The sequence below is a fragment of the Magnolia sinica genome, chromosome 11 (assembly GCF_029962835.1).
Source record: "Magnolia sinica isolate HGM2019 chromosome 11, MsV1, whole genome shotgun sequence".
In the NCBI taxonomy this organism is placed as follows: domain Eukaryota; kingdom Viridiplantae; phylum Streptophyta; class Magnoliopsida; order Magnoliales; family Magnoliaceae; genus Magnolia; species Magnolia sinica.
This window is the reverse complement of record NC_080583.1, coordinates 62214344-62241294: the sequence shown is the minus strand read 5'-3', so window position 1 is coordinate 62241294 and position 26951 is coordinate 62214344. Positions and strand designations below refer to the sequence as shown.

At 38.2% G+C, this 26951-nt stretch overlaps 1 non-coding gene across 1 annotated transcript; it reads right to left on the bottom strand.

Annotated features, from left to right (window-relative positions):
* Positions 1-7439: 7439 nt before the first annotated feature.
* LOC131219798 (small nucleolar RNA R71) lies at positions 7440-7546 on the bottom strand. The gene has a single exon (XR_009158442.1). It is a non-coding gene; the product is annotated as a small nucleolar RNA R71 (small nucleolar RNA).
* Positions 7547-26951: the final 19405 nt, after the last annotated feature.

Sequence of the window (26951 nt, the reverse complement as noted above, 5' to 3'; positions counted from 1 at the left end):
ACCATGTTAATGTGACACTATCTCATTGCAAAGATGCTTTCAGAAGCTCTAAGATAGAGCTGATAATTTTATATAAACTATAGGTCAAGCATGAGAAACATACGTGCAAACCATTTTAAAAATTAAGTGAGAGAGAAGGCCGTAGACCTCTACTAGACGTCGTGAGAGAAAAGCTTAATAGAAAGGAAAGGAAAGGAAAGGTAAAGAGAAAGAGAAGGTAAGAGACAGAGAGAAAGAGAAGAAGATTGAGCTAAGTTGATTCACCAAGTTAACTCATTGAGTTTGAGTGAGTCAAGGCTTAATTCAGGTTGAGTTAGGCCTAGCAATATTGGAAACCCCCTGACAAGATCTAGGAATTCAGCAGGGAAAGTCATGCTTGTATTCATGCTAAGTTGCAACCAAGTTGTGGCTGAGTCACATCAATTCGAGGCGAATTCGAGTCTGTTTCATACCAAATCAAGTGGATGATCCTTCTATCTTGGGAATATTTTTGAATCTTACTGATTTTTACCATTTTAATCGAATTTATTGATTTCAATATTATTTACATCATGGTTTATATGTAATTTGATGTTTGTATATTAGATTTGATTGTATTTGAAAAATTGCATCCATGACATGAGCATATGAGCATTAAATTTAAATTGAAGATTGTGATTGGGTGATACCTTGGGTTCCCTAAAAGGTCTTGCATGGGTGCACTGTCCTGGCTTTCCTGGAGGGTACTCTACCCCCAGATTTTCTAAAATGTCATGCACGGTGCAATGCTAAGGATTCCCTTAATGATTGTGACATGGGTTCTCTAAAATGTCTTAGTTGGTGCATTGTGTTGGGTTCCCATATTGTGAATTGTACGGATTCCCTAAAATGTCATGGTTCGTGCATTGCCTTGGGTTTTCATTTATGAGAATGTGATGCAGGGTCCTTAAAACATCTTAGTCGGTGTACTGCCTTGGGATCCCCTGAATGTGAATGTGATACAACCTCTTAAAATGTCTTGATCAGTGCACTGTCTTGGATACCCTAGAATCATCTTAAAATTGTCTTACTCAGTGCACTACATTGGTCATTGCTTGAAAGTGCGTATGGATAAGTGATTCATAATAATGTTGATAAGTAATTACAAAAAGTGATAATGGTGATTTGCATCTCTCACATTATAATTCATGATATTATTTCTCTTTTGCTTTACTCCAATTGTATTTTGTTAGATTTATAAACCGAAAAGTTTTTAGAAGTTGGCAGGATATTATCTCACTAAGTTGTTATGCTTACTCTCATTCTGATAAATTTATAGGTGTCGAGTTGGTGTATTTCAAGCAGCGAGACTCTGATTAATTTTCCTTTTCATTTATTAGGATTAGTTTGAATTTGAGATTTCAATGTAATAGAGATATTTGTTAAAAGTGGAGAATTGAAATAGTGGACAACATGTTAATGAAATTTATTTCAATAGTATTTTCCCTTTAGTTTAGCTTTGAGTGCCTATTGAATTTGAATGAATTATGTGGGTTGCAAAGAATATTAACTAATTAACTTCACAAGCTTGGGATTTGGATCTTGAGTAACCCTACTTGGGTACCCAAATTTTGGGGCATGACACATTGGCCTATATAATTAGCCAACTTCTAAAAATCAGTCCATAGATTGATATAGGTTTTGTAAGTCCACTAGGATTGAAATAGGTTTTCTAAGCCCACCTGCATGTACAATATAGTTGACGTACATGTATACTCCGTATATGCCACTTTGTCACACAAGAATGAGATTAAAGTCATTAGTAATCTCAACCCAAACATGTAAGTCCCATAGTGAAGAAATTAGACTATCTCCACTAATATGGGCACAAATTATAGAAACTTGGCCAAAGTTTTTTTTTTTTTTTTTTTTTGTCTTGTTTTCTAAATTGGGGTCAAATTGGTGAGCTATCTTGTATGACTTATTGTACAATCTTATTGAAATCAAAGAAAAAGAAACCTACATTACTAGTTAACATAGTTTGTGCATGGAGAAAAAGGAGGAAGATAATTTTCTTCCCTACAATAAATGATGAATTCACAGGGGAAAATGGGAAGAAACTTGATATTATTGAATGATGTGTTGTTTCTAATGCTTGATATGATTTATATAAGTAAAGACGCCCTCATAATTTGACCAAAAATAGAAAAAAATTTTGTAAAATTAACTAAAAAGAGTACCTCAAAAGGAATGCTCATTGTGTCTAGTAGGGTGTTAGATGCATTCAATCTAATGTCAATGAAAAAGTACCACATGTGTATGTATAAGTGTACGACTTACAATGAAAGTAAATATTTCTTGCATGAAAAGATGATTTTGCCATTTTATTATGGGTCCCATGGTTGTACATAACACTTTTTCATTAGCAATCCTTGTCCCATCTAAATGACTCGAACTCATGACCAATCTTATTTAGTTTCAAAAAAGATCAATAAAGACTTAAGCTAAGACAAAACTCTTAAAACTTTAAAAAAGTAAAAATAAAAATAGTAAAAACAAACTTACTAAAATAGTAAATTTTGAATTAAAATGAATTTTAATATTGAAAATGATCATTTTTTCCTTGAAAGATCTACTAGGTCAACTGATTCTGTCATAGTCATATCATAGTCCTTGTTGATAGCTTTCTAGTGACATATTATACAAATCATAACTGATGAAAAGTTATGGTTGGTAGAAATTATAGTGTGCATTTATGTTGTTTTTGCTTAATTTGTAATCAAGTCGATTAGTGGTTGATTGCTCTCCCCCTGAATGATACTACAACATTAAATGTTCAAGATATCACCATATCCTCAATGAGATCAACAAAATATGTGTTACCATTGATCTTCCTGAGCCTTTGGAGTGACTATTGAGACTCAAATATTGCATATTTTCCCTTATTTATATCTTGGTTTTATGAACATGATAATGCTTAATGGGTATATTTTATACATGTTTGTGTTGCAAGGTGAATCTAAGAGCTTGGATTGAAGAGAACGTTAAAAGCATGGATTTAATGCTCAAGCGTCACCAAGGAAAGGGATGGATCGTAGGAGACCAAGATTGAAGAATTCACATGGCAAAGATCTAAGAAAACCAAGTGAGGAATGAAGAGAATCAAAGATTTGAAGTAAAGAAAAGGAATCTTGAAATTGTCCTGAAAAAGCATAGTCTGAAACTTTGGGTCATTTTGTGAAATTGCGTAGAGTGACGTCTATTTTGGAAAACTGCACAGAGTGAAGTCTATTTTAATAAACTATGTAAATTTCAGGCAGTTTCTAGATTTTTCCAACTAGGTGCGAAAGTTGGAGTTCCACAACTATAAATAGAACTCCTTAAGATGCTCCAAGGCATCTTATAGGGTTTGGAGGAACAAAGCACAAGGGTGGAGAGCCGTCGCCAAGCATTTTTCTTCTTTATTCCTTAGTTTTTCATGCTTTCTTCTAGGGTTTTAGATCCAATCATGTCTATGGTTGGCCAAACCTCTTAGCTAGGGCTAAGAGGTAAAGCTTGTAACGTGATGAGATGTTTCTATTGCTTTAATTCATGTTTATGTTGAACTTACTTTGATTCTAGTTTGATATCTAAGGAATACTTTTAGTTTTTAATGGTTTATTGTGACTCAAATTAAAATAGATCTGCAATAGCTTTGAGTAACTTCTTTTCATGTTTTGAGATTGTGAAATTAGAAAATCCTGTTGTTTACCATCGTCCCTTGGGCATGGTTGGATGATAAAATCCCTTCTAATCTTCATAATTCTCTTATGATTGATTGTGAAAATTGGTTGATCCTGTTGTTTGCCATTGTCTACTGGGCATGGTTTTGTGATGGAATCACTCCCAATCCTCATGACTCTCATCCATTGAGAATTAAATCAAAGGAATTTCAGATTTGGTTTCATTGCTATATCTTCCAACTGGATAAGATAGGACTCCAATTCCAGTTGTGTCCTTGAATCAAGCATAATATCACCTTGATTACTACAAGTGGATCCTTGAAAACCCTAGTTCCCACCTCTGAATTCTTAGTTTTAATCACTTTAATCACAATTACTCTCCCAATCACTTTAGAATTAGTTTTACATCTTCTCATAGTTTTGATTTTAGTTGCTTTTAGATTATACACGAGATTAGTCCCTGTGGATTCGATCTCAGTCTCACCGATATTATTACTGCATCGCGAACTACACTTGGGGTTGTGAACAAGTTTTTGGCGCCGTTGCAGGGGATTAACCATTGCATTTTTCTGAGATTAAGTAGTTTTGGAATTAGGTTAAGATTAGGATTTGTTTACTTTCTATTTTTAGGTTAGGATTTTTCTGAATTAATTTTAGAAACTAATTTGCCTTCTAATTATATGTTTAGAAACTTTCCTTTTTCTTTTTTAGAAACTAGGTTGCTTTTTTAGAAACTTTCCTAATTTGTTTTTAGAAACTTTCCTTTTTCGTTTTTAGAAACTAGGTTGCTTTTTTAGAAACTTTCCTAATTTGTTTTTAGAAACTTTCCTTTTTTGTTTTTAGAAACTAGGTTGCTTTGTTAGAAACTGTCCTAATTTTTTCTTTAGAAACTTTCCTAATTTGTTTATAGAAACTTTCCTTTATCGTTTTTAGAAACTAGGTTATTTTTTTTTTAGAAACTTTCCTTTTTAGTTTTTGACACTACCTCATCTTTTTATTTATATATTTAGAAACTTTCTTATTTCTTTTTAAAAACTAATTCACTTTCCTTTTTCTTTTACAAGATCCTAACATAGAAACTTCTAATTTGGTAACTTCTTTCAAATTCTCTCTCTTTCTATTTCTAGATTTTTATTTCCCTTCTTTCTTTTAGGTTTAGATTAGATTCTAAAATTGAGGGGTGAGAGTGTTTCATGCCCAAGTGGGTCCGTAATAACACTCGACGTCTCTTGAGTGAAGGAGGATTAGTTGAGGGGTTATCTATCCATCATAGGATTAGACACTACTCGAGATCCATAGAGTTAACTAAAGTTATGGCTACCAATCAACCGGCCAATCAACCTCCAAATCCTCAACTTATGGTTGAGAAAATCTAGGATGAGAATAAGGTGCATCAAGGACCCCTAACTCATACTTTAAAAGATTATTTACAACCGACGTGGGTGAGCACACCTTCCTGTATGGGTTTTCCAGAGAATGCAGGGCATGAATATCAAGCCGAGAGTGATCCAACTCCTTCCAAAATTCCATGGACTTAAATTTGAAAATCCATATTTACACTTGAAAGAGTTTGATGAGATAATAGTGAAAAGGGCAAGCTATATGTCCTAGAGGGGGTGTGAATAGGACAGTGCCAAATTAAAACTTATAATAGCGGAATTAAAATGAATATGATAGCCAAAGTAAATCACAATGCAGTAAATTAAAATAACCTCAAAATTCAGATCTTGAGAGGTTGATACAAACGTTGTTCTAAAGACAACCTTACACCAAAAACAGAGTTTATGGTAGGACAACCTTATTTCTAGAAAGATCTTTGTATCAAGTCTCAAACCGAAGAGGAATACAAAAAATAAATACAAACTGAATTGAAATAACTTGAATAAAAAATGTATTGTTCTAGGGACAGCCATACACCATAAAAATGGCAGGGCAACCTTGCTGGAACAACTTTCAAATGAAATTGCAAATCAAGCGATAAAGGAATAGCAGAAAATAAATTCTAAACTATTACAACATTCCCACAAAGCTTGAATTAAATAATTACAACATTCACCACCATACATACATCCCACAAAAGAATAATTAGAAATATAAATCAATCAACCACAACACAAGGGTTTATAATGGTTCGCCTGTGTGTTCACCAACTGTTAAACAACAGCCACACAAAAAGCTACTCCACTCCTAATATCCTCACACAGGGGATATTAGCGTTCACTAAAAATAGGTTTTCCCAGGTTCACCCAAAACCCTTACAATTGTGTCTTTGTATGTGGGCTTACACAATTAAAAAACCCCACTTCTGAGTTTTCCTGGCTTTCCTCAGATAACCAATATAACAAGATTTTTCTGGCAAATCTTGAAAGAAACAAAAATAATAGAAAGGAATTTACAATATGTAAAATACCTGAATATCTTCTTCGTTGTAGCAGCCCGGTAGAACCAAATCAAAGTAGATGATTGAATGTTCAAGTTCAATGTCCAGTACTCGATTACAATGGTTCTAATTCTAATAGATTTTAAATTAAACCAAATAGGGCTTGCCTTAATTGATTTTGATTCCAAAGAAAGGGAATAACGATTCCTCTTATCAAATCAGATTGGAATAGCAGAAACAAAATCAATTAAAATAAAGCTAAGGAAAGAGAATATTAAATAAGCACACTTAGCTTAGATGGAGCACAGAATTAACTCTCAGAAGTTTGACGAAGATTGGCTTGAAAGGATTAAGTAATTCGATGATTTCTTCTGAGATTCGTACACTATTTATAGGTGAGAAGATCGGGTCTTCAACTGGTCTAGAGTGCTCTTCAACTAGTCGAAGCACTAACAGATATTTGAAAAATCCGGCGGGATATGCTTTGACCGTTCTACGACTGGTCGAAGCTCTCCTACGACTGGTCGTAGGTCACCTACGACTGGTCGTAGGTCCTGCAAATCTTCGCTGGACTTCGAGTCGAAGATTGTACGACTGGTCGAAGATCAGTCGACACTGTTCCTACGACTGGTCGAACAGATTCCTGGACTAGTCGAAGGCTAACAGATTTTATCCGGAATTTGTAACAAACTTACAACTGGTCGAGGAATTTCTTAGACTGGTCGAAGCAAGTCTAGGACTAGTCGAAGAAGGCCTAGGACTAGTCGAAGAACAGACCAATCACATGTAAAATAAACATTTGGTTTATGTATCCGAAATGACCAACTTCTAAGGTCAACCTATGGTCAGTCAAACCTCAACCATGAAGTATGGACATTGAAACATTCGGAACTTGAGACCTTGAAGTATGAGCCTTGAAGTCTTAATGTAGATCAAACCTTGATGTAGCTCAATCTTGAAAGTGTACAAACTGCCTTCAACGCTTCTTGAAGTCTTGCAGCTTGAGTCTTGTCTTGTGAGCAGTTCTTTCATTCAAGATTGATCTTTGTACTTGTGAGCAGTTCTTGTTGTGAGCTTAGCTTGTTCATGAATGTTGATCTTTGAAAGAGCTTCACTTAAGCAAGTTATATATAACATAACAGTGATTTTGTCATCACAAATTTGACAACAGACAGGGATAAAAACTATAGCACTTACAAATAGCCACTTTATACTTTCCTAATGTGTCTGAGGGCACGGTCAGGCTGAAACTCTTTCCCTTCTCCTTAAAAGAAAAGGTCAAGATGTGGTTACACTCACTACGTCCATGATCAATTGGCAGATGGAATGACATGACAAGGGAGTTTGCTAAGAAAATTTTCTCATATCATAAAACGAACACCCTAAGAAAGTCAATTATGAACTTCGCCCAAAAGGAAGATGAAACATTCTTCCAATGGTTGAAGCGGTTCAAGGATCTTGTCAGTTCATGCCCACAACATGGTTTTGAAATGTGGTGCATCATAAATTCATTTTACGATGGACTGACATCTTCCATGCACTAATTAGTCGAGACGATGTGCAATGGGGAATTCATGAACAAAGATGTCAATGATGTGTGGGATTATTTAGACAGACTTGCTGAAAATGCACAATCATGGGACATCTCTATAAAACCCACAACTTCTAAGCCTACTCAATGAAAGGAAAGGGGAGGAATATATACTATAAAAGAAGAAGATGACTTGAGTGCAAGGGTGGCCAATCTCACAAGAACAGTTGAGGCCATGGAACTTTAGAAGGATAGGGCTAAGAAAGAAGTTTGCGGTATTTACGCTTGCAACATACATATAACTGAAAATTGTCCAACAATACCTACTTTTCAAGAAATTCTGAATGAACAGTCAAATGCCATGAACAACTATCAAAGACCTTTCAGTGGACCCACCTCAAATACATACAACTCCAGCTGGAGGATTGGCGAAACTACTACTCCTCAAGGATTTCCTAACCAATTCCTGAATCAAGGGAACCTTCAAGAGGATCCAGTCTTAAAACACCTTCAAAATCAAAAGCTTTTCAACCAGAGTATAATGCAGGCCATTCAAGACCTTTTAAAGGTTATATAAGGGTGTGAGACAAAAATTTCAATTAGGGAGAAAGAGATCTTTCCGGCCCAACCTCTCCCCAATCCTAAACCACAATATAAAATTAGTGAACCAAGCTCTTCAAATCAATATGTGGAACAATCTAAGTCTATCACCACTCTTAGGAGTAGTACAACAATTGACAAATCTATTCCGATAAAGACTAAAAGTCTAAGGACCAAGAAGAAGACACCGATGATAGACCTAGCATTGGTCCACATAGATTAGAACCGGAACCTCAAGGCAAGCCGATTGCTCCATTCCCTCAACGGTTGATTGTACCAAAACCTCTATCAAACTTTCAGGATATTCTAGAGGTACTTAAGTAAATGAAGGTCAACATCCCTCTACTGGATGCCATTAAATAAATCCCTTCATACGCCTAATTTCTAAAAGATCTATGCACTACCAAGAGACGACAGTCTATTCAACGGAGAGTTGTTTTGACCAAAAAAGTGAGTGCCATCCTCAAGCAAGGTGTGCCACAAAAGTACAAAGACCCCGGTAGTCCAACCATCACTTGTGTAATTGGGAACTACAGAATCGAGCATGCACTTCTTGACTTGGGGGCGAGTGTTAATATGATTCCTTACTCGATTTATGAACAACTGGACTTAGATGAATTAAAACCCACCTGGACCACATTACAACTTACCGATCGATCAGTTCGTGTACAGAGAGGGATCATTGAGGATGTGTTGGCTAGGTTGAAAAATTCTATTATCCAGTAGATTTTATCGTCCTGGATACTCAACCCATCATGGATATGAGCACTCAAATTCCCTTCATTCTTGGTCGCCCATTCATTGCTACATCAAATGCAATTATTAATTGTAGGAATAGAGTCATAATTTATCTTTCAAAAATATGACATTAGAGCTCAATATTTTTTAATATGAGCAAACAGTCAGAGGATGATGACGAGGCCCACAACATTAACATGATTGACTCATTCGTGGAAGATAGGGCGCTCCTGACTATTACTCTGACCCTCTTGAGACGTGTTTGGCCCACTCCCTTAATTTGGATAATGACATGATTAGGGAGATGGATGTCATGCTTGAAACTGTACTGGTACTTGGAGTTAACCGCTGGAGGCCACAATTTGAAGATTTGCCCCAAACTGATGTAATGTCTCTACCATCTAGCTTTAAGACACCAAAGCTTGACCTAAAATCTTTGCCCGCTGATCTTGAATAGGTTTACTTAGGTTAAGAAGAGACATACCTGGTGGTGATTTCATCTTACCTTGAGAAAAATAAAGAGAGTATACTCATTTCCACTAATGAAAAAGATAAATGAGTTATTAGGTATATCATCACAGATCTCAATGTGGTGAATGAAATCCTTTCAACTGAATATTTTAAAGATTGCTTAGCACACTTTATAGATTTAAATGATCCCATGATTAAAAAAAATAATGGATGCCTTGCAAAATAATACCTTGGTGGTTGTTACTAACTGAGAGAACCCTTATTTTGAAGTCCCTCCTTCCTTAGATCTTGAATGTTTACCATTAAGGGAGGATGGGATAAAAGTTGAACTGAAGTTTGAAACTTTGGAATATGTTGAGACTACATCACCTACTAAGATTTTTTCTGAATTTTATTTATTTGTAGTCTCTAATTCACCATGTTGCGCTAGCTCTGAGTCTTTCTCTATCACAGGTGAATCATATATACTTTGGACACCTCGGGAGATTAATAGGAAACTTTATGCTGAGGCTCATAAATTTTTCTGGAAAATCATGTTTCAAGGCATCCAAGCCTATTGCAAAAAGAGCTTTTGGATGATCTTGTTAAGAAATGTACTGAGAAATTTATCAAGATACTGGCCGGAGGAAGAACCTTGCGGCATGACTAAGTAATTTTCTCCAGTTTTCCTAGTTAAGTTTATTGCTTTCAAAGAATTTAAGATTAGGATAGTTTTCTTTTCGCCGTTTAGGATAGTTTACTTTTTGCTGTTTAGGAAAGTTTACTTTCTGATGGTTTAATTCTTGTGCTAACCCATCTTCACATTGAGATATTTTGAAAAAAAACCCTTAGAATTCCTTCTTCAGGTACTACCTTTCCACCACTTCCCTTTTCTTTTCATTACCTCATTTGCATTGAATGCTTATCTCTTTTACATTGAGGACTGTAAATTTTAGGTTGGGGGTGTGGATTAGGCAGGCTAATCAGTTGTTTTCTTAGTCTTTACACGAAATTGTGAAAAATTGCTAAAATTTTTACAAATTTAAGTAATCTCGAACTTAATCCATGAATAAGAATTACAAGATACTTAATGTTGATGCTTTATGTCTCTTGGATTTTAGTCACTTGGGAGATCTCAAAATTAAGTTAAGTCATTGATCTTCGATTAGAAGTTTTAAACATTGATTGAGTCATGATTTCACATGTCACATCCAGCTTAAACATTAAAATGTCAGTTTGATATTGAATTGTTAACTTAATGATTATTAAGCATGGAAGGAACCAACCTGGGGATTTTTTCTATCATGTTCAATGGGAAGAATTAAAAAGAAAGAAAAAGAAAATATCCAGCTAAAAACAGTTATTGTCGAAAAGGGATGCCTATTAAATATCATTGAAAAGATTGAAGATAGCGTAAAAGCCATTGATGGAAAATTAAAAGCTGAAAAAAAAAGGAACTAAAAGATGAACTGTAAGGTAAGATTCAGTTTAGGTTTTCGTTGTCCTGAATACTCTTTTAATTATCAATGTTATCATGAAAGTAACGAACTAAACATTTGATTGTTATAAGTCTAGACTTCATTATACACCCATGGAACTCAATGTTTGGAATTGTTCTAATTGGAGGATTAATGCCTTGAACTTGATTATGAAACTTACCAAGTGCTAGAGTTTAGGAGAAGGTAATGCACAACATTGATGTATTTTAGAATTCTATTATCTGGATTGTTTTAAAAATCACTTGAGCTTATAGAAATTATCTTGTGGTTCTCGAAATATTTTTCACATACTTTACTTGGTACTAGCAAAATGCTGGTTGGGGAGTGTGTTAAGACTCAAATATTGCATATTTTCTCCTATTATATCTTGGTTTTATGAACATGATAATGCTTAATGGGTTTATTTTATACATGTTTGTGTTGCAAGGTGAATCTGAGAGTTTGGATTGAAAAGAATGTTAAAAGCATGGATTTAATGCTTAAGAATCACCGAGGCCAGGGATGGATCTTAAGAGGCCATGATTGAAGAATTCACATGCCAAATATTCAAGAAAACCAAGTGAGGAATGAAGAGAATCAAATATTTGAATTGTAAAAAAGGAATCCTGAAATTATCCTGAAAAAGCATAGTTTGAAACTCTAGGTCATTTTGTGAAATTACACAGAGTAAAGTTTATTTTGAAAAAACTGTGCAAAGTGAAGTCTTGTAAGACCCGACCCGAGTTCTTGTGTGTGCATGTGTGTGTGTGAGTATGCATTTCGTTCATCTTAGTCTCGCAATTCAATCGGTCGAATCCCGGCGACCCGTGACCCTCGGATAGTGTTTGTGGTCATCCTTAAGTCTGCTCATGTAAACCCAACTCGGATCGAGCCGAAACCTATGCCATCTTGTTTACATCGTCATTGTGGTTCTGATGACACGTCTTGTGCATACATCCTACGTATAGATCATAAGTTGTGTGCATTTCATTTTTTAGCCCTTGATTATGGTCATGTGGCCCACCTAGGGATGGTGTGCACAGGTTCTAGGTTACACTACCTAAAACCCTATTCCTACACCACCTATCTCTAAAACACTACCCAAAGACCTAAAAAGCATACTAACCCTACAACATTGTTTCTAACTCCCTACTTCAATGATGACCTTTCTCTACCCAAGGCAAGAAAGAAATGATTGCTAGGCTTAAAACCTCCCTCCCTCCCTCCCTCCCTCTCTCTCTCTCTCTCTCTCTCTCTCTCTCTCTCTCTTCTCTCCCTCTCATTTCCTCCCTTTCTCATTCTCATTTCCTCCTTAGCAAGAGAGGGTGGGATGTCCCCACCTAGCCATCTCATTCCAGCCCCTTTCACCTCAAATTCCTCTCAATCCAACCATCTATACCCCATCTCACCCATTAATACATTATCCTTGGAGCATTAGAAGCTAGGGATACAAGTTTGGAAGAGATCTAAGGTGGGTGTACTTCTAGGATGTAGGATTTTCAATTCCAGGTTCTAGATCTATTATTTCTATCATATGAGAAGTGTAGGACCCTCCAATCCATGGTGGAGATCCTACACCATCCCTTAGATGTGGCCAAATGGCCTATTTCATGCATGCATATCCCATACATGGGGTTTTCCCCTTGTGGGCCCCATCATGGAGGACTCCTTGGATTTCTTTACATGATAGGTCATCTAGACCTTAGAATCATGGTTGGGATGACATCCCAACCATTAATCTTGATTCTAGGACATGCATGTGGTTGATCCATGTTGTAATATGTGAATTAATAAAATGTGTGGTGTGATTGATGAAGGGGAGGGCCTCAATGTGGCAGAGCCCCTCCTCTTGTAGCCGATCCTTTATTTTTCTTTGATGTTAGCATTCTGATCATATGTGTGTGGCCCACCTTGTGGACAAATAAAAAAATCCAGACCATTCGAGGAGGTTGGACTCCCATGGTAGTCCATCCTTAGACATGTGGCCCCAAAATCCACCTAAATGGGGCACATGCAAGGGGTTCTTGATGATGGGGAAGGTCTAGACATTTGTGGGACCCACTAGGATGGTCCACAATATGATTTTCTAGGGATAAATCTCAATGTAAAAGATGTCTATATTTAATTCCTTTCAATTACATGTTACTGTCTAAAACTGTCTGGATAGATTTTTGGGCCAATTTGAGGCTAGAATTTGGGACTTTTGGTGGGGATTTTTGTATGAAGTAATATATGATTTTTGAAGCTATATGTCCTACCTTTGAGCATGCCAAATTTTAGCCTCAACTGACCTCATTTGTGTCCCCAAAAGAGTGGGCCAATATGGGTACCTTGCTTGATTTTCTGCTGTAATTCCAGCAATATTGCAGTCTGGAAACTTGAAAATATAAAATAATTTTTGAATAGGTGGGCCACTTTGATGGACTCTACATTGTACTATACATATGTGAGGATGTTGAAATCAATTTTTCCCCATTTTTGGAGACCCTCGGCCCACCCCTTTTGGGTGCTCAATTAGGGTCTATCTAGAATTTTGCACTTAGCAGATTCTCTGGACAGCTTGTATTCCTTAATTTAATTAAAATATTTTTGATTATCCAAAAATCTTAAAATTTTTCAGAGGTGTGGGGCACCCATGATAGGACCTACCTGCAGAGTTTCAGGGTTAAAGGACCCGTGTACCGATCATGGTGCAGGCTGGACCAGCCCACCAGGCTGGGACGCTCAGGTTGGGGCGTCCAGCCTTGGTTGGTCGTCCACCCCACCTTGATGTATTTGTTTCTCCCACTATCCATCTAATTGTGGTCCATGTGGGACACGACCATCTACCTCAGTGGCACCCATTTTTAAGACCCATTTCGATGTGTTTTGGGCCAATTGCCCAGGCCCATGACACTTTTCACCCTTGGGACGCCTAGGCCCATTGGACCACTGCTGGACTTTCAGTCCAGCAATATGGTCCCCCTTATTTATGTGTGAAATTCAGTCCTTCCCTCTAGTGGGACCCATAGAGATATATGTGGGCCTTCAGGGAACTCATACTTAACCCTTTATGAGTATTGTTGGGCTCCAGCAGGCCCAGAATATGGGTGGGCTAGAATTTTAGCAAAAGGCCCAAACTTACTGCCCATAAGTGCCTATTTTGGGGCAGAATGGCCCATTAGATTTGGGGTTATTTACACACATATCTTGCCCCATTTTCTATCATGCCTTGGGCTTAATTAATGTACATTTGAGGCCCACCCCAGTTGGGCTTAGTGGATGTACATATTTAATTGTAGGATTTTATAGGTCCAGTTGGGCTGGAACTTTCTAGATAGGCCCATTGGACCTTTGTGCCTATATTTTCTATGCTATTGTGATGGGTTTATGGGCCAACATACACTAATAGTTGGGCCCTTGGTTGCCCACTAAGTTAACCACATACTTGGGCCAAGATGTGAGGCCCAATTCACTTGTTTTAAACATGAGAATTTGCCCATATAGTTGGAATACCGGGCTGCCCACTAGGCCCACCACAATATGTGGATTTATGACCCTTATATTTGGGCCCAAACCTTACTTATACGCCTACCATATTGCTTATGAGTTGGGCTTTGTGTAATTGCCCACCAGGTTCATGATTGGTTTAGGCCTTGGGCCTTGATTTGTATTTGGTTAGAGGCGGGCTACCTCTTGGGAACTAGTTGAGGTTGGATATCCTCTTGGGTAATCCTAAGGTAGGCCAATGGGTTCCTCTATGGATGGTTAAAGGCCCACCATAGATCCTAGGCCATTAATTGAGGCTTAATATAAATGTATGTGGAGCCTATCTTAACGTATGTTTGGTTTAGGCCATCCAAGCCTTAGATCGCCCGATTATGGGTACACTCTCTGTCTTAGGCTGCTGCTGGACTCGCAGTCCAGTAGCAGGCCCACTTGATCTTTTTATGATGTATACACACCCTCCATTTGGTGGGGCCCCCCTGTGAATATTGTTAGCCTTCATGAGATTGTTTCCACATAGTTGATTAATTTCTGGACTTTAGTAGGTGCAGGAAGTCAAACGGGCCAAAAGTTTATCAAAGGGCCTTAAATGTACATTTTTATGGTTAAAACTTTATTTGGCTGTGGGGCCCACCATATTGAGAACTTGTATATGTGTTGCATACTTATATTTTCTTATAATATTTGGGCTTAATCAATGCATTTTTTGGGTCACCTCTAGTGATCACATGAGGACCCCATCTTAGATCAGATTTTTGGGGCATCCTGTGGGCCCAGAGTGGGTTAGGACGTCCCAACTTGGCCCAGCCATGTATTGGGCTGACTTCCACCATTTTGATGGACTTGTGGACTGAGATAAGGATAGTATTAGGACCTTGGTTGCCTACTTAAATTACTAGTTATTGGGCTGATGTAGTGGGGCCCATTTCATCTAAACTTAAACTTATTTTTGGGCCATACATTGTGTATGTAGGCTGCACACCAAGTCCAACTTAATGTATGGAATTCTATGGCCATTGAGAATTGAGCCATGGGCCTTAATTCCCCTCTTGGGGCCCATGTTGTTGAATGTAGCATTAGACCCCTGCTCTTATGGCCCATTATGAGGGATATATGTATGTGGCCACCTATTTTTATCTTGATTGTGGGCCTTGGGCCTTCTATCCATATAGTTCATGGTTCTTATCCCTTTTGGGGAATGATGGTTAAATGTCCCCATTATGGACCCCTCTAGGCCCGGTTATATCTAAGTGTGATTAAATATTCATCTTAGACTCTTGCTAGGCTCCTTGTGTATTACTTAGACCCATAGCTTGTATGCTTAGTCTCGTGGGCTACCCTAGGTAAATGGGCCCCACTAGAGGCGAGATTCCTTATGGATACTTTCTAAGTACCTAGTCTTAGTTCCTTCTTGATAGGAGGAGTGTAATACATCATATATCACCACATAGTGTGTCTAGATTCATCTTCATGACCCATGTACCTCATTGCATGCTTGGTTGACACTATGTGTGTTGGTCATGGTAGTGCCATTGGGCATCGTATGTTACATTCTCCGAGGGACATAACATCCCCTCTTGAGCACGTTGGATGCTTGGAATTTTTGCATGGTTGATTGTATAATTTATGCATCTGGCATTGCATAGTATGTGGATATTCGCTCTTGCTTCATCAGGGCCGTAGCCTCCACAGATTCATTGTGGATGGCCATGATTGGACACTGAAAATGTTACCTGAGCATATGGGGTGCATAGGATGCCCTTGGGTGAAAACTCCAAAACTTCCATGGTACCAAGGATCTGTCCTAGTGCCGTGATCGGGTGGAATCATGAGCGTATGAGGGCTTTACACCGTTAAGCCGCGACTCTCACTGTCGTGTAGTCGGTTGGGTTGGGGTGTGGCCTTACCCGTCTGAGAGAAGGAGGGTAATAGTTTGGCTGAGTTTGATTAGCTTGTGAATGGGTCCGCTATCGTTGAGCCTTATTGGTGATTGACTGACCACGAGCAGGTAGTGAAGTCTCTTACGCTCATTTGACTGTGTAGGTCTGAAGAGCGGCAGTCATCCTATAGTGTACTTGACCTTGGTAGATCCCTTATGAAGGAACAATACTGATATGTGGTTTAGATACGAGGACTAACATCACTTTGCATTACATTTGCATCAGCTGTATAAGCCTTATATTGCATCGCCTTGGCATGGTGCCCAGTATTCATCGCATTATATAGCCTTGGTATGGCTTCCTGCATTATTGTACTACGTTGGTATAGCTTCTTGCATTCATGATAGCCTTGGTAAGGCTAGTGGTATTGGTATTGATCATGACTCCCTTCTGCATTCTCTATCTTCTTCCGAGCACCATTGTCACACACTTTCATTGGCCTCTAAGCTTTCTATAAGCTTATGCATGATTGATGCATGCAGGAGATCCTAGGTCGGCATCGTAGCAGAGGAGCTTGGATAGGATTTGAGCCGAGGACCTAGTCTTGCAAATCTTTCCTTCTTTCTTCTGTTACCTTATGTATTTCCTTTCAACCTTGTACTTGAAAGGTTTAAATTTATAGTGGATTTTAAAGTGTGTTCCTTTGTTATTTCTGAGATTTACTTGTTGTGATCTTGGGTATGCTCTTATTGGAATGGATATATGAACTATGAAAATCCTCCTTGTAGGATCCCGGGATCGAAACCTGCTTCAGGACCCGAGAATGGGGTACTATGGAGGCTATTGCAGCTAGAACCGGCTATCGGATTCCTTACGAGTCTGGTTACCGAGTTTGGGGCGTGACAAGTCTATTTTAGCAAATTATATAAATTTGAGGCAATTTCTAGAGTTTTTCAACTAGGTGTGAAAGTTGGAGTTCCACAACTATAAATAGGACTCCCTATGATGCTCGAAGGCATCTTCTAAGGTTTGGAGGAGCAAAGCACAAGGGTGGAGAGCCGTCACCAAGCATTATTCTTCTTTTTTCCTTTGTTTTTCATGCTTTCTTCTAGAATTTTAGATCCAATCTTGTTTATGGTTGGGTAAACCTCTTAACTAGGACTAAGAGGTGAAGCTCGTAGCATAGTGAGATGCTTTTATTGCTTTGATTTATGTTTATGTTGAACTTAGTTTGATTCTAGTTTGATATCTGGGGAATATTTTTAGTTTTTAACGGTTTATTGTGACTCAAATTACAATAGATCTACAATAGCTTTGAGTATCTTCTTTTCATGTTTTAAGATTGTGAAATTAGAAAATCCTGTTGTTCACCATTGTCCCTTGGGCATGGTCGGATGATAAAATCCCTTATAATTTTCATGATTCTCTTGTGAATGATTGTGGGAATTGGTAGATCCTGTTTTTTGCCATTGTCTCCTGGGCATGGTTTTGTGATGGAATCACTCCCAATCCTCATGACTCTCATCCATTGAGAATTAGATCAAAGGAATTTTAGATTTGGTTTTATTGCTATATCTTCCAACTGAATAAGATAGGACTCCGATTCCAGTTGTGTCCTTGAATCAAGCATAGTATCACCCTGATTGGTATAAGTGGATCCTTGGAAACCCTAGTTCCCACATTTGAATTCTTAGTTTTAATCACTTTAATCACAATTACTCTCTCAATTACTTTAGAATTAGTTTTACATCTTCTCCTAGTTTTGATTCTAGTTGCTTTCATATTATACACGAGATTAGTCCCTATGGATTCGACCTCGGTCTCATCGAGATTATTACTACATCGCGACCCTACAATTGGGGTTGTGAATAGTGACATGATATTTTTATTATTCAACTTACTATACTTTTTAATGAGAAATGCTTTTTCCTAAGATGAATAATCAACATGTCTCCGGTAATACCCCGTCTTTTTGGCACCTTCCTAAACATTATGGCTTTCGCGTGACTGTGCCCCTGTGCAAGCACACTGATTTTTCACGCAAGTTCATGACCCGCATTCATGTGCCCCCAACCCTTTTATAGACCCCTAAGAGCATAAGTGTGCAGTTTGATCCTCTGTATCCCCTTCATGTGTAAGTATGGGTGACTCGTCAATCTCAGAACCTGTCATGTGTGTGCACGTATGTCCGTGCCCTTGCGCACGCATTTCTCAGCCCTGCATGTGTACATGAAAACCCCATAGGCTCGAGCATGACCCCCTGTTGCATAAGCGTACTACCTACACATGCATCTACTCTTGCATATGTGCATAACATGCGTACATACACTCAGACATGCACAAATCCCTATACTTTGACCTTGACCTTTGACCACTTTACCATTGACTTTTAATGGGCCCCAATCTGTACCACCTTTTCACATCCCTACATTACTTTACATGTCACCTAGTCTTTGTTGACTTGGACTTTATTTAAGTCAACAAAAAGGGGGAATATCTACACACACCCTCCCCCTCTACTCTCCCATACCTAGCCATACTCCTCCTATGATACCTCTCTCTCTCTCTCTCTTTCTCTCTCTCTCTCTCATCCTCTCCTATGCTACCTCACTCTCTCCCATACCTCCCATTCCTCTCTACCATGCTTCCCCTCTTCTCACTCTCTCCCCTCTCACATTCCAAACTCTTAGCAAGAAAAGAGAGAAGGAAGGAAAAGAAAGAAAAGAGAGGAGAGAAAGATTGGAAATAAAAAAAGAAAGGAAGGAAGGGAGAAAAGGAAGAAGGAAAAGAGAAGAGAAGAAAAGACAAAAGAAAGAGAGAAGAGAGAAAAGAAACGAGAAAAAAAGGAAGAGAAGAGGACTTGGCCCAACCCATTGTTGCCCCGCAACGCACACCCCGTGCATGCTGAACCCAACTCGTAGGTGAGTGCATCTCCCCTGCCCCCACTCTCTCTCTCCCCCTCTTCAATGCTCCAAAACCCACCACCTGAGTATCGATACTCAGATCTGAATTCAAGGGTGTTAGATAAATAATGAACGAATGCTTCTTTATGGCACATGTCGCTCCTCGAATCCAACACTTTGCACCCAGACACCGAATTTTGAATTCGGCATACGACTTGTAAATTTTGGGGTAATTTTTTTTTTCTTTTTGTCGCTAATAGATATCAGGCATAAAGATTGGCGTTATAAGCAAAATAATCAGTTTTCACTGTACAGTATATTTATAATACACTATTTCACTAAAGTACATATCCATCAAAATGTGTTGGAATGTGGCGTTTAAAAATCACACGAAAGGTATTATTTACTACTACTTCTAGTACTGTCCTAAGAAAGTTGTAAAAAGAAGGCATGAGATTTAAAGCCCATTGAGTACATTTGTGTGTTTGGTGTATCCTACATGAAGGCAAGTAATATAAATATGTCGTGAGTGAGTCATGTACGGAATGCATGTAGTATGTAAGGTATGATGCCGATACCGATGTAATGAAATGCAATGCATGCGCATCTTGATCATGCTTCGAATCATATAACTAATACTACTAGAACCACCATGTCACCTCTCAACATCCCATGTCAAAGCCAATGAACAACCATACGACAATTCACAGCCATAGTCGCATTCGCATGACATCCAATGCCCAAGTCTATATCAAATCATCATATTGCTAGAAATCATCGGGGCTGGACCCACACATTCTGACTAAGCTAACCGAAGTATAAGCTTGTAAAGTAGTATTTACTCGATAAAACTGATGTCAATCCATTGAGGACTAGAGGGTAGAACACAACTAGAAAGCAATAAAAATCTAGGTTTTCCCATTAAGAACAATTGAAAATAGTTTTAAAATAATTAATAAACATAAGCTAAGGCCCTAAGGATCCACTTTTAATAAATCATCAATGTAATTCATCAATTCAACATTGATAACCCAATTGGAATCAAATAATGATTCTTTCCAATTGAAAAATTATATAGTTAAACTAATTCTGCACATCCAAACAAGGCATGAATCTTAGTTAATTGATTTCTCATGAAGATCTAAGTAATTGATCATAGGGAATTCCAAGCATCTATTGTACTTGAAGTTAGTAATAGATCAAAGGATTTTACAGATCAAAACTTTCACCAATACTAAAAATTCAATCAAGACAACTTTAATTCATCAATCAAACCATAATTATTGAATTAAAAATGAATTAACAATAGGACTCCATAAAAGGTTCACGCCTTAGCCTTAACTAAGAGATTACCTAACCATAAATTTAAAAAAAAAAAAAAAAACAAAAAAACACAAAAAAAAAAAACTAATATCCAAAGAAGTGAAAAATATGAAAACAAACTATAGAACTAGAAGAAGAAGCAAAAACTAGAAGAAATTGAAGAAGATCGAGCTTTACCTTCACTTTCTCTCTCATTGGAACCCTAGGTATGTTTTATTCACATCTAAAGACCTCCTTAGAGAGCTTTTGCTTCCACCGACATTGAAACTTATGCACTTCCAAAACTTTACACGAACCATCGATTGATCTCGTTGATCAATCGAAACCTCCTGGTTGATCGAATCGAACATGCTCAAAACTTTCCAACAAGCAATTTCAAAAATCTAATATTTTCTCGATCGATCGAACTCCACCTTCAATTGAATGGAAGGTGTAAAAAAATGTCTAAAGAGTTATTCCAATTTCTTGAGAATTATCTCAAATCAAGCATCAATTGAGTTCAATCGAAGGGTTATTGATCGATTGAATACTTTGGTTGATAAATAAAAAAATGTGCTAATTTCTTCACTTGAATATAAGGTTCTTAATCGTTGATTTCTTCCATGTGAAGTGCCTAAGTCTTTTGATATTCAATCTTCACTTTCTCAGATGTCACACTCTTCTGAGATTGAGTCTTTTGGGCTCTCAAATCACTTAAACGGCTTATATCTTCTCGAATTTACGGCTTATATCTTCTCAAATTTAGTACACTCTTCTGCACATTGAAATTCATCTAATTAGGCTAATTTAACATTCATATGTAACAGAAAATTATGTAGAATTGGGGATAAATATGCAATATTTAAAACTTATCACATCCCAACCAACATTTTACTAGTCCCGATCAAAACGTGTGAAAGATTTCAAAATATAAGACTAAAAATCATTTCAGAAGAATAAGATTCTCTATACTCATGTAACATCAAGTTATCCAAATAATAGAATTTTAAGACACAATATTTTAAGAATAATGATAATCTAAGTTCCACTCTAGATTCCAACATACTCTGTAGGCAATCAATTACAAGTTTAAAACACTAATCATCTAGTGGAAGAATTCCAAACATTGAGTATCATGGTGCTTAGTGAATTCTAAACTTCATACTAGCTAAGGAATTAATTTTCTTCCATAATGATAACACCAAAAACCACCAAAAGCGATCAAATCAACCAAAGACATTATATCAAACCCTTGCTTAGCTATCCAGAAATTCCAACTTACTCTCAATTTTTTTCCACATCGACAACTTCCACACTATTCATTCCTTTTTTCTTTTTTTCTTTTCTCAAAGACTCTTTCTTTCTTTTTCTATTCCATTTTTTTTTTCAATAATAGGTAGCCCTTTTCAATGTGCTTTTTTAGAGTAAAAAATAAATAAGATAGTTAAGGTTCAATGGGCTTAGTTCTTTACACTCTAATAATCATCAGGTTAACACTACAGTATCAAACTTAAACCTTAGTAGTGTAAGCTAAATTAAATTATGAAATTTATGATTCCTCAATGTTTAGAAATTTCCATCAAAGGTTAATGAAAATAACTCTTCTTAATCTCTAAAAATATACTAGTATCAAGACTTCAAATTTTTATATAACTAAGTGCCTTAAAAATTATTCTAATATTCAGACAACTTTAAGGAACATAAATACACAGAAATCATACTTCTATTTTTTTTTCCTAAAAATTTAGCCCAAAATAAAGACAAGACAAATTATTAGAAAAAATTTTCATAGGAAACTCACCCCCAACCTAAATGATACATTGTCCTCAATATTGAAAAAGAAGTCATGCATAGGAAAATCAAAACAACACAAGAGCAACTGAAAAGAAACAAATAAAGGGTAGAGAGTATGTCATGCCCCAAAATCTGGGTATTGAGTGTGCACCCTTAGACCTGAGTTACGGATCATGACTTGTACAATAAGTGTACTAAAACCAGTCAATCGTACATTTAGTCAGAGGCACATGTTTATATGTACTCTAAGTTTCATTTAAAATTCATCATTTACATACAACATTTAACAGTCCTATCCACACATATGCAACATTTACACACATCAATCTCCAATATTCACAAACAACCCAACTCATCCATAAAAATGACATTCATTAATTCAACCAGGTCCACCCACTTGGGACCTTATTAATAATTATTATCCATAACCACCAAATAGTTCGTATCCAACTAAGAAACCTACGAACATCTACGATATCAAATTTTAAGTAAATAAATAATTTGAACAGAAACTAAGACCCTAATAGCATATATTCAAAATAATCAATGTAGCTATTCTAATGTTGCAAGTTCGTCTTTAATTAAATAGGGCCACGTTTCCTTTGGATCATCCACTGGCTTGACAATATTCTCCCGTTCCTTAGCTAATTCATCCACTATCCTTTCATCTAAATATAACATTTTCATGCACATCAAAATTAAAATAGTGTAAAAATATAGAATGCATAATGGTATGAATGCATCAGATGGGATGATCATCCATCTGCTTAGGTTGGATAATTGTTAACCCACACCCACCACTTGGGTAGGCTTCCACCTTTTGGTAGGCATAGGCATGGCCATCATCTGGTAATGGTTCTACTATGATTGACATTCTTTTAGGAAGGTCCCACAGGATCGACTATGTAATATGTTATGAGATGGAAGATGATTATACTTCCTCATTATTATACAGTTCATGAAACAACATATTTTCCAGCGCATACACACGTGAATCCAGTGTATAAGATCAACATAATTCAAGCAGTTTAGATATGTGAGTATATATAAATAGATTTACATGCGAACATACATTATCAAACGAGATTAAAATAGCACATCAAAATAGTACATCAACTAATTAAACAAAGCTATTTTAATTTCAATGAAAATGAAACATGTTGGGATCAGCCACCTTAATTCGGCGAAAATAATTCCATAGAATTTGCATATTGGATCAAGTTAGAACTCTCTAATAATCATGTAAATGAAATAAAGTATAGAACATACAAATAAATGTGGTAGGACCAACCTTTGATTGACCAATGTCCCACAGTGGGGTCCACAAGAAGAATTACTTGCTGTCAAACTTAAAATTCCTTCGGACCCAACCCTTGTTACAGGGTTTATACTCATCGTACTAATGTGGGGCCCACTTAGTCACATCAAAGTGGTTGTCCACTTTTTGGTGATCCCTAATTGGTCCACTTTATATGAAATTACATGTATCATAAGTGGTAGACCCTTAACTTGGTATTCGTTCTATTCCGTCAGGTCCCACGGTCCCACCGGTCGAGTTTCGGTGACCCACGACCTGTAGATTGTATTTACAATCATCTCTAAGTTCCATCCTATAAACTCGATCCAGTCTGACCCGAAACTTACGCCATTGCGACCGCATCGTCACCGCGATTCCAATGCTGCGTCTCGTGCAGCAATCCGATGGGTAGAGCAAAAGATGTACCTTTTGTATTATTTAAGCCCTTAATTTGATGTGGGATCCACTTTAGGGGTATGCACATTTCCCTAGGTAGCAAGGCCCACCCTAGGTTTCATCATTCCCTAGTGCCTAGCCTAACCTATTACCTAGCCTATACCTAACCCACACCCTACATAGCTAGCTATCATGGGATTTCTCTAACCTACGCAATCATGAGCCTCCTTCTCTAGAAAGTCATCATGACTTGCTCTAACCAAGGCCACCTTTCTCTAGAAATCTCATCATTTCCTTGCTACATCTATCGTTCCCTCCTCTTTCTCCCCCATTTTCTCTATCTTCTCTCCCTTGCAAGAGACCCAACGTCCAACCTTTCTCCTTCATTTCTAGCTACATTTCATCCTAATCTCTCATCATGTAGCCCTTGGAACATCATCTCACCCATAGATCTTTATCCCTTGGTGCCTAAGGAGCTTGGTGTTGAAGTTTGGTGAAGATCCATTATGTGGGTGAGCATCTAGGATAAGTTTTATTATTTTTCCTTTATATATCTTTCTTTTGCTTCATGGAGAGTGTAGGACCCACCAATCAATGGTGGAGGTCCTACACAACTCCTTGGGTGTGGCCATTGGCCCACCATTTGCATGCATGATGTCTTGATGGGGCCATCCTCCATGGACCCCATCTTGATGATTCTTCTCTTTGATCATAGTCTTTGGGTCATTTAGACCCTAGATCCTTGGTGGGGATGGCATCCCCACCTTAGATGTTGATTTGTAGGGCCCATGCATGCATGGGACCCTTGTTCACCTTGCATGTACATGTTGATTCCTTGATTGTGGAGGGTTCATAGTGGTGGAGCCCTCCCTATGGCTGAATTGTGTCCTTTCTCTGTCTTTTCTTTCCTTTCTCTGATGTAGATCTGATGTATGTGTGGCCCACCTGATGTGCCATGCAACCAGACCTTCAAGTTGTTGGGACGTCCAGGCCCAAGTTGCTGGACGTCCAAGCCCAACCTTGTTGCCCCATTTTGTTAGCATGATTTGGACAACTTTTGGGCCTGATTTTATGGCTAATCTCGGAAAGGGCTTGGGTCTGAGAGTTGTGACCCATCTAGGTGGACCCCACCTTGAGGAATCTATGATTTATTCCCCTATTATTCATCTCTTGGGTTGGTCTGGACAGCAACATGTTGCTGTCCAGATTGTTGGAATTTTTATGTTGCTGAAATGTTTGGAATGTAGGCCTTGTTTATGGATCTTTTCTCCTTGATTTCTTAGACATTTTTTCTTAGGTGTGGACCCCACCTTGATGTATGTCAAATCCCACCTCATCTGGTCCTTGATTGGAGTCCATGGGGTAGGCCCAAGAGGGCTGGATGGTCCAAGTTTCTGGACTGTCCAACAGGCCCATATATTATGGAAAACATAAATTTCTGCATGTACCTTGGGGATGGTGGGCCACTTTTGTGGACCCCATTTGATGTTCCTTTATGGGAGCATGTATTCCACCTTTTTTCCCCCTTGATTAGAAGGCCTGGGCCCCACCCCTTCAGTGTCCAAGTTGGGGACAGCCATACTTCTAGTAGCAGAATTTTAATTCAACCTTGCTATCCATTTTTGTTAATTGTTAAAACATGTATTAATGGCTCCCTAATTTACCCTTCTTGTGGCCCACCTTGCTGAGACTCACTTCATGTGCCTAGGGACCATCCAGGCCACCCATTTTGGGGGTCATTATGGCTAGGCCAGTAGCCCTGCTGGACATTCCGACTGGGCTGACGTCCAGTAGGGGCTGGCTGTCCCCAACTTTTAGGCCCACCATGATGATGTGCTTCAACCTTCCGTCCTTCCATCTCGGTGTTGCCCACTTAGACATGGCCCACCCTTAGTAGAACGTCCCTAGTGGGGCCCACCTTGAGCACTCTTTAGGGGCTAGCTGTCTAGGCCCATGGGATGCCCCTAGTATTTTTGGTGCTGCAAGACTTTTGTCCAGTAGCGGCCCACCTTGTATTTTGTGTTGTATCTCTACATTCCATCTGGTGGGACCCACTTTCACATGTATGGGCCACCTTAAGAATTCTATTTTACTCAGATTTATGATTTATTGGACTCTAGCAGGCCCAGGAAGCTGGGTGGGCCGAATGTCTAGCAATGCCTTAGAAAATTCTGCTTATAATTGGGTATTTTGAAGTTGGGTGGCCCACCAGATGGAAGGTGCTTTCCACACCCACCTTGTTCATGATTTCCTTAGATTATTAGACTCCTTATATGCCTTGTAAGGCCCACCTTTGGTTGATTATTGAGGGCTAAGATAGTCTAGATTTTTGGATGTCCAATAGGCCCAGATGGGTTGAACGTCCAACCTTGGGCCCAGATTGATGTATGGGCTGCCCATCTTGTATAATGGACCCTATGGGCTGGTTGTAAGCCCGGGTTGATGTAAGGGAATGGATCCTTGTTGCCCATCCATATTAACCAGTTTTTAGGCTGACTTGTAAGGCCCACATTGATGCATGTTGGGAAGGCCTTTGCTAAGTCTTGGGCTGATTTATAAGGCCCATGTTGGTGAATATTGGATTGACCATTGGCTATGTACTTTGGACATATGGGCTGCCCATTAGGCCCATCCTAATGCATGGATTCAGTGGCCATTGGGACTTGGGCCATGATTTGCCCCTTTTGGCTCATGTGAATATATGTAGGCCTTAGGCCATTTCTTGAGGCCCATCCTATGGTATGATATGATATGTATTGTTGCCCATTTAATTTCATAGTTGTATCCGGGCCTTGGGCCTCGTATTAGGTAGATCTCTTATTGGGCTACCTTCTAGGGAGCAATGGTGGCTAAATGTCCACATTGTGATCCTCTATGGGCTCCTTTGTTAGGTCCATTCTCATCTATTAGGCCTCATGTGTTGCTTACCTAGTCTTAGTGGGCTAACCCAAATAGTTAGGCCCCCACTAGTGGTTGTGCATCTATCATGACTCGTAGGATTGTTTAAGTACCTAGACCCTACCTTGCTTAGAGGAG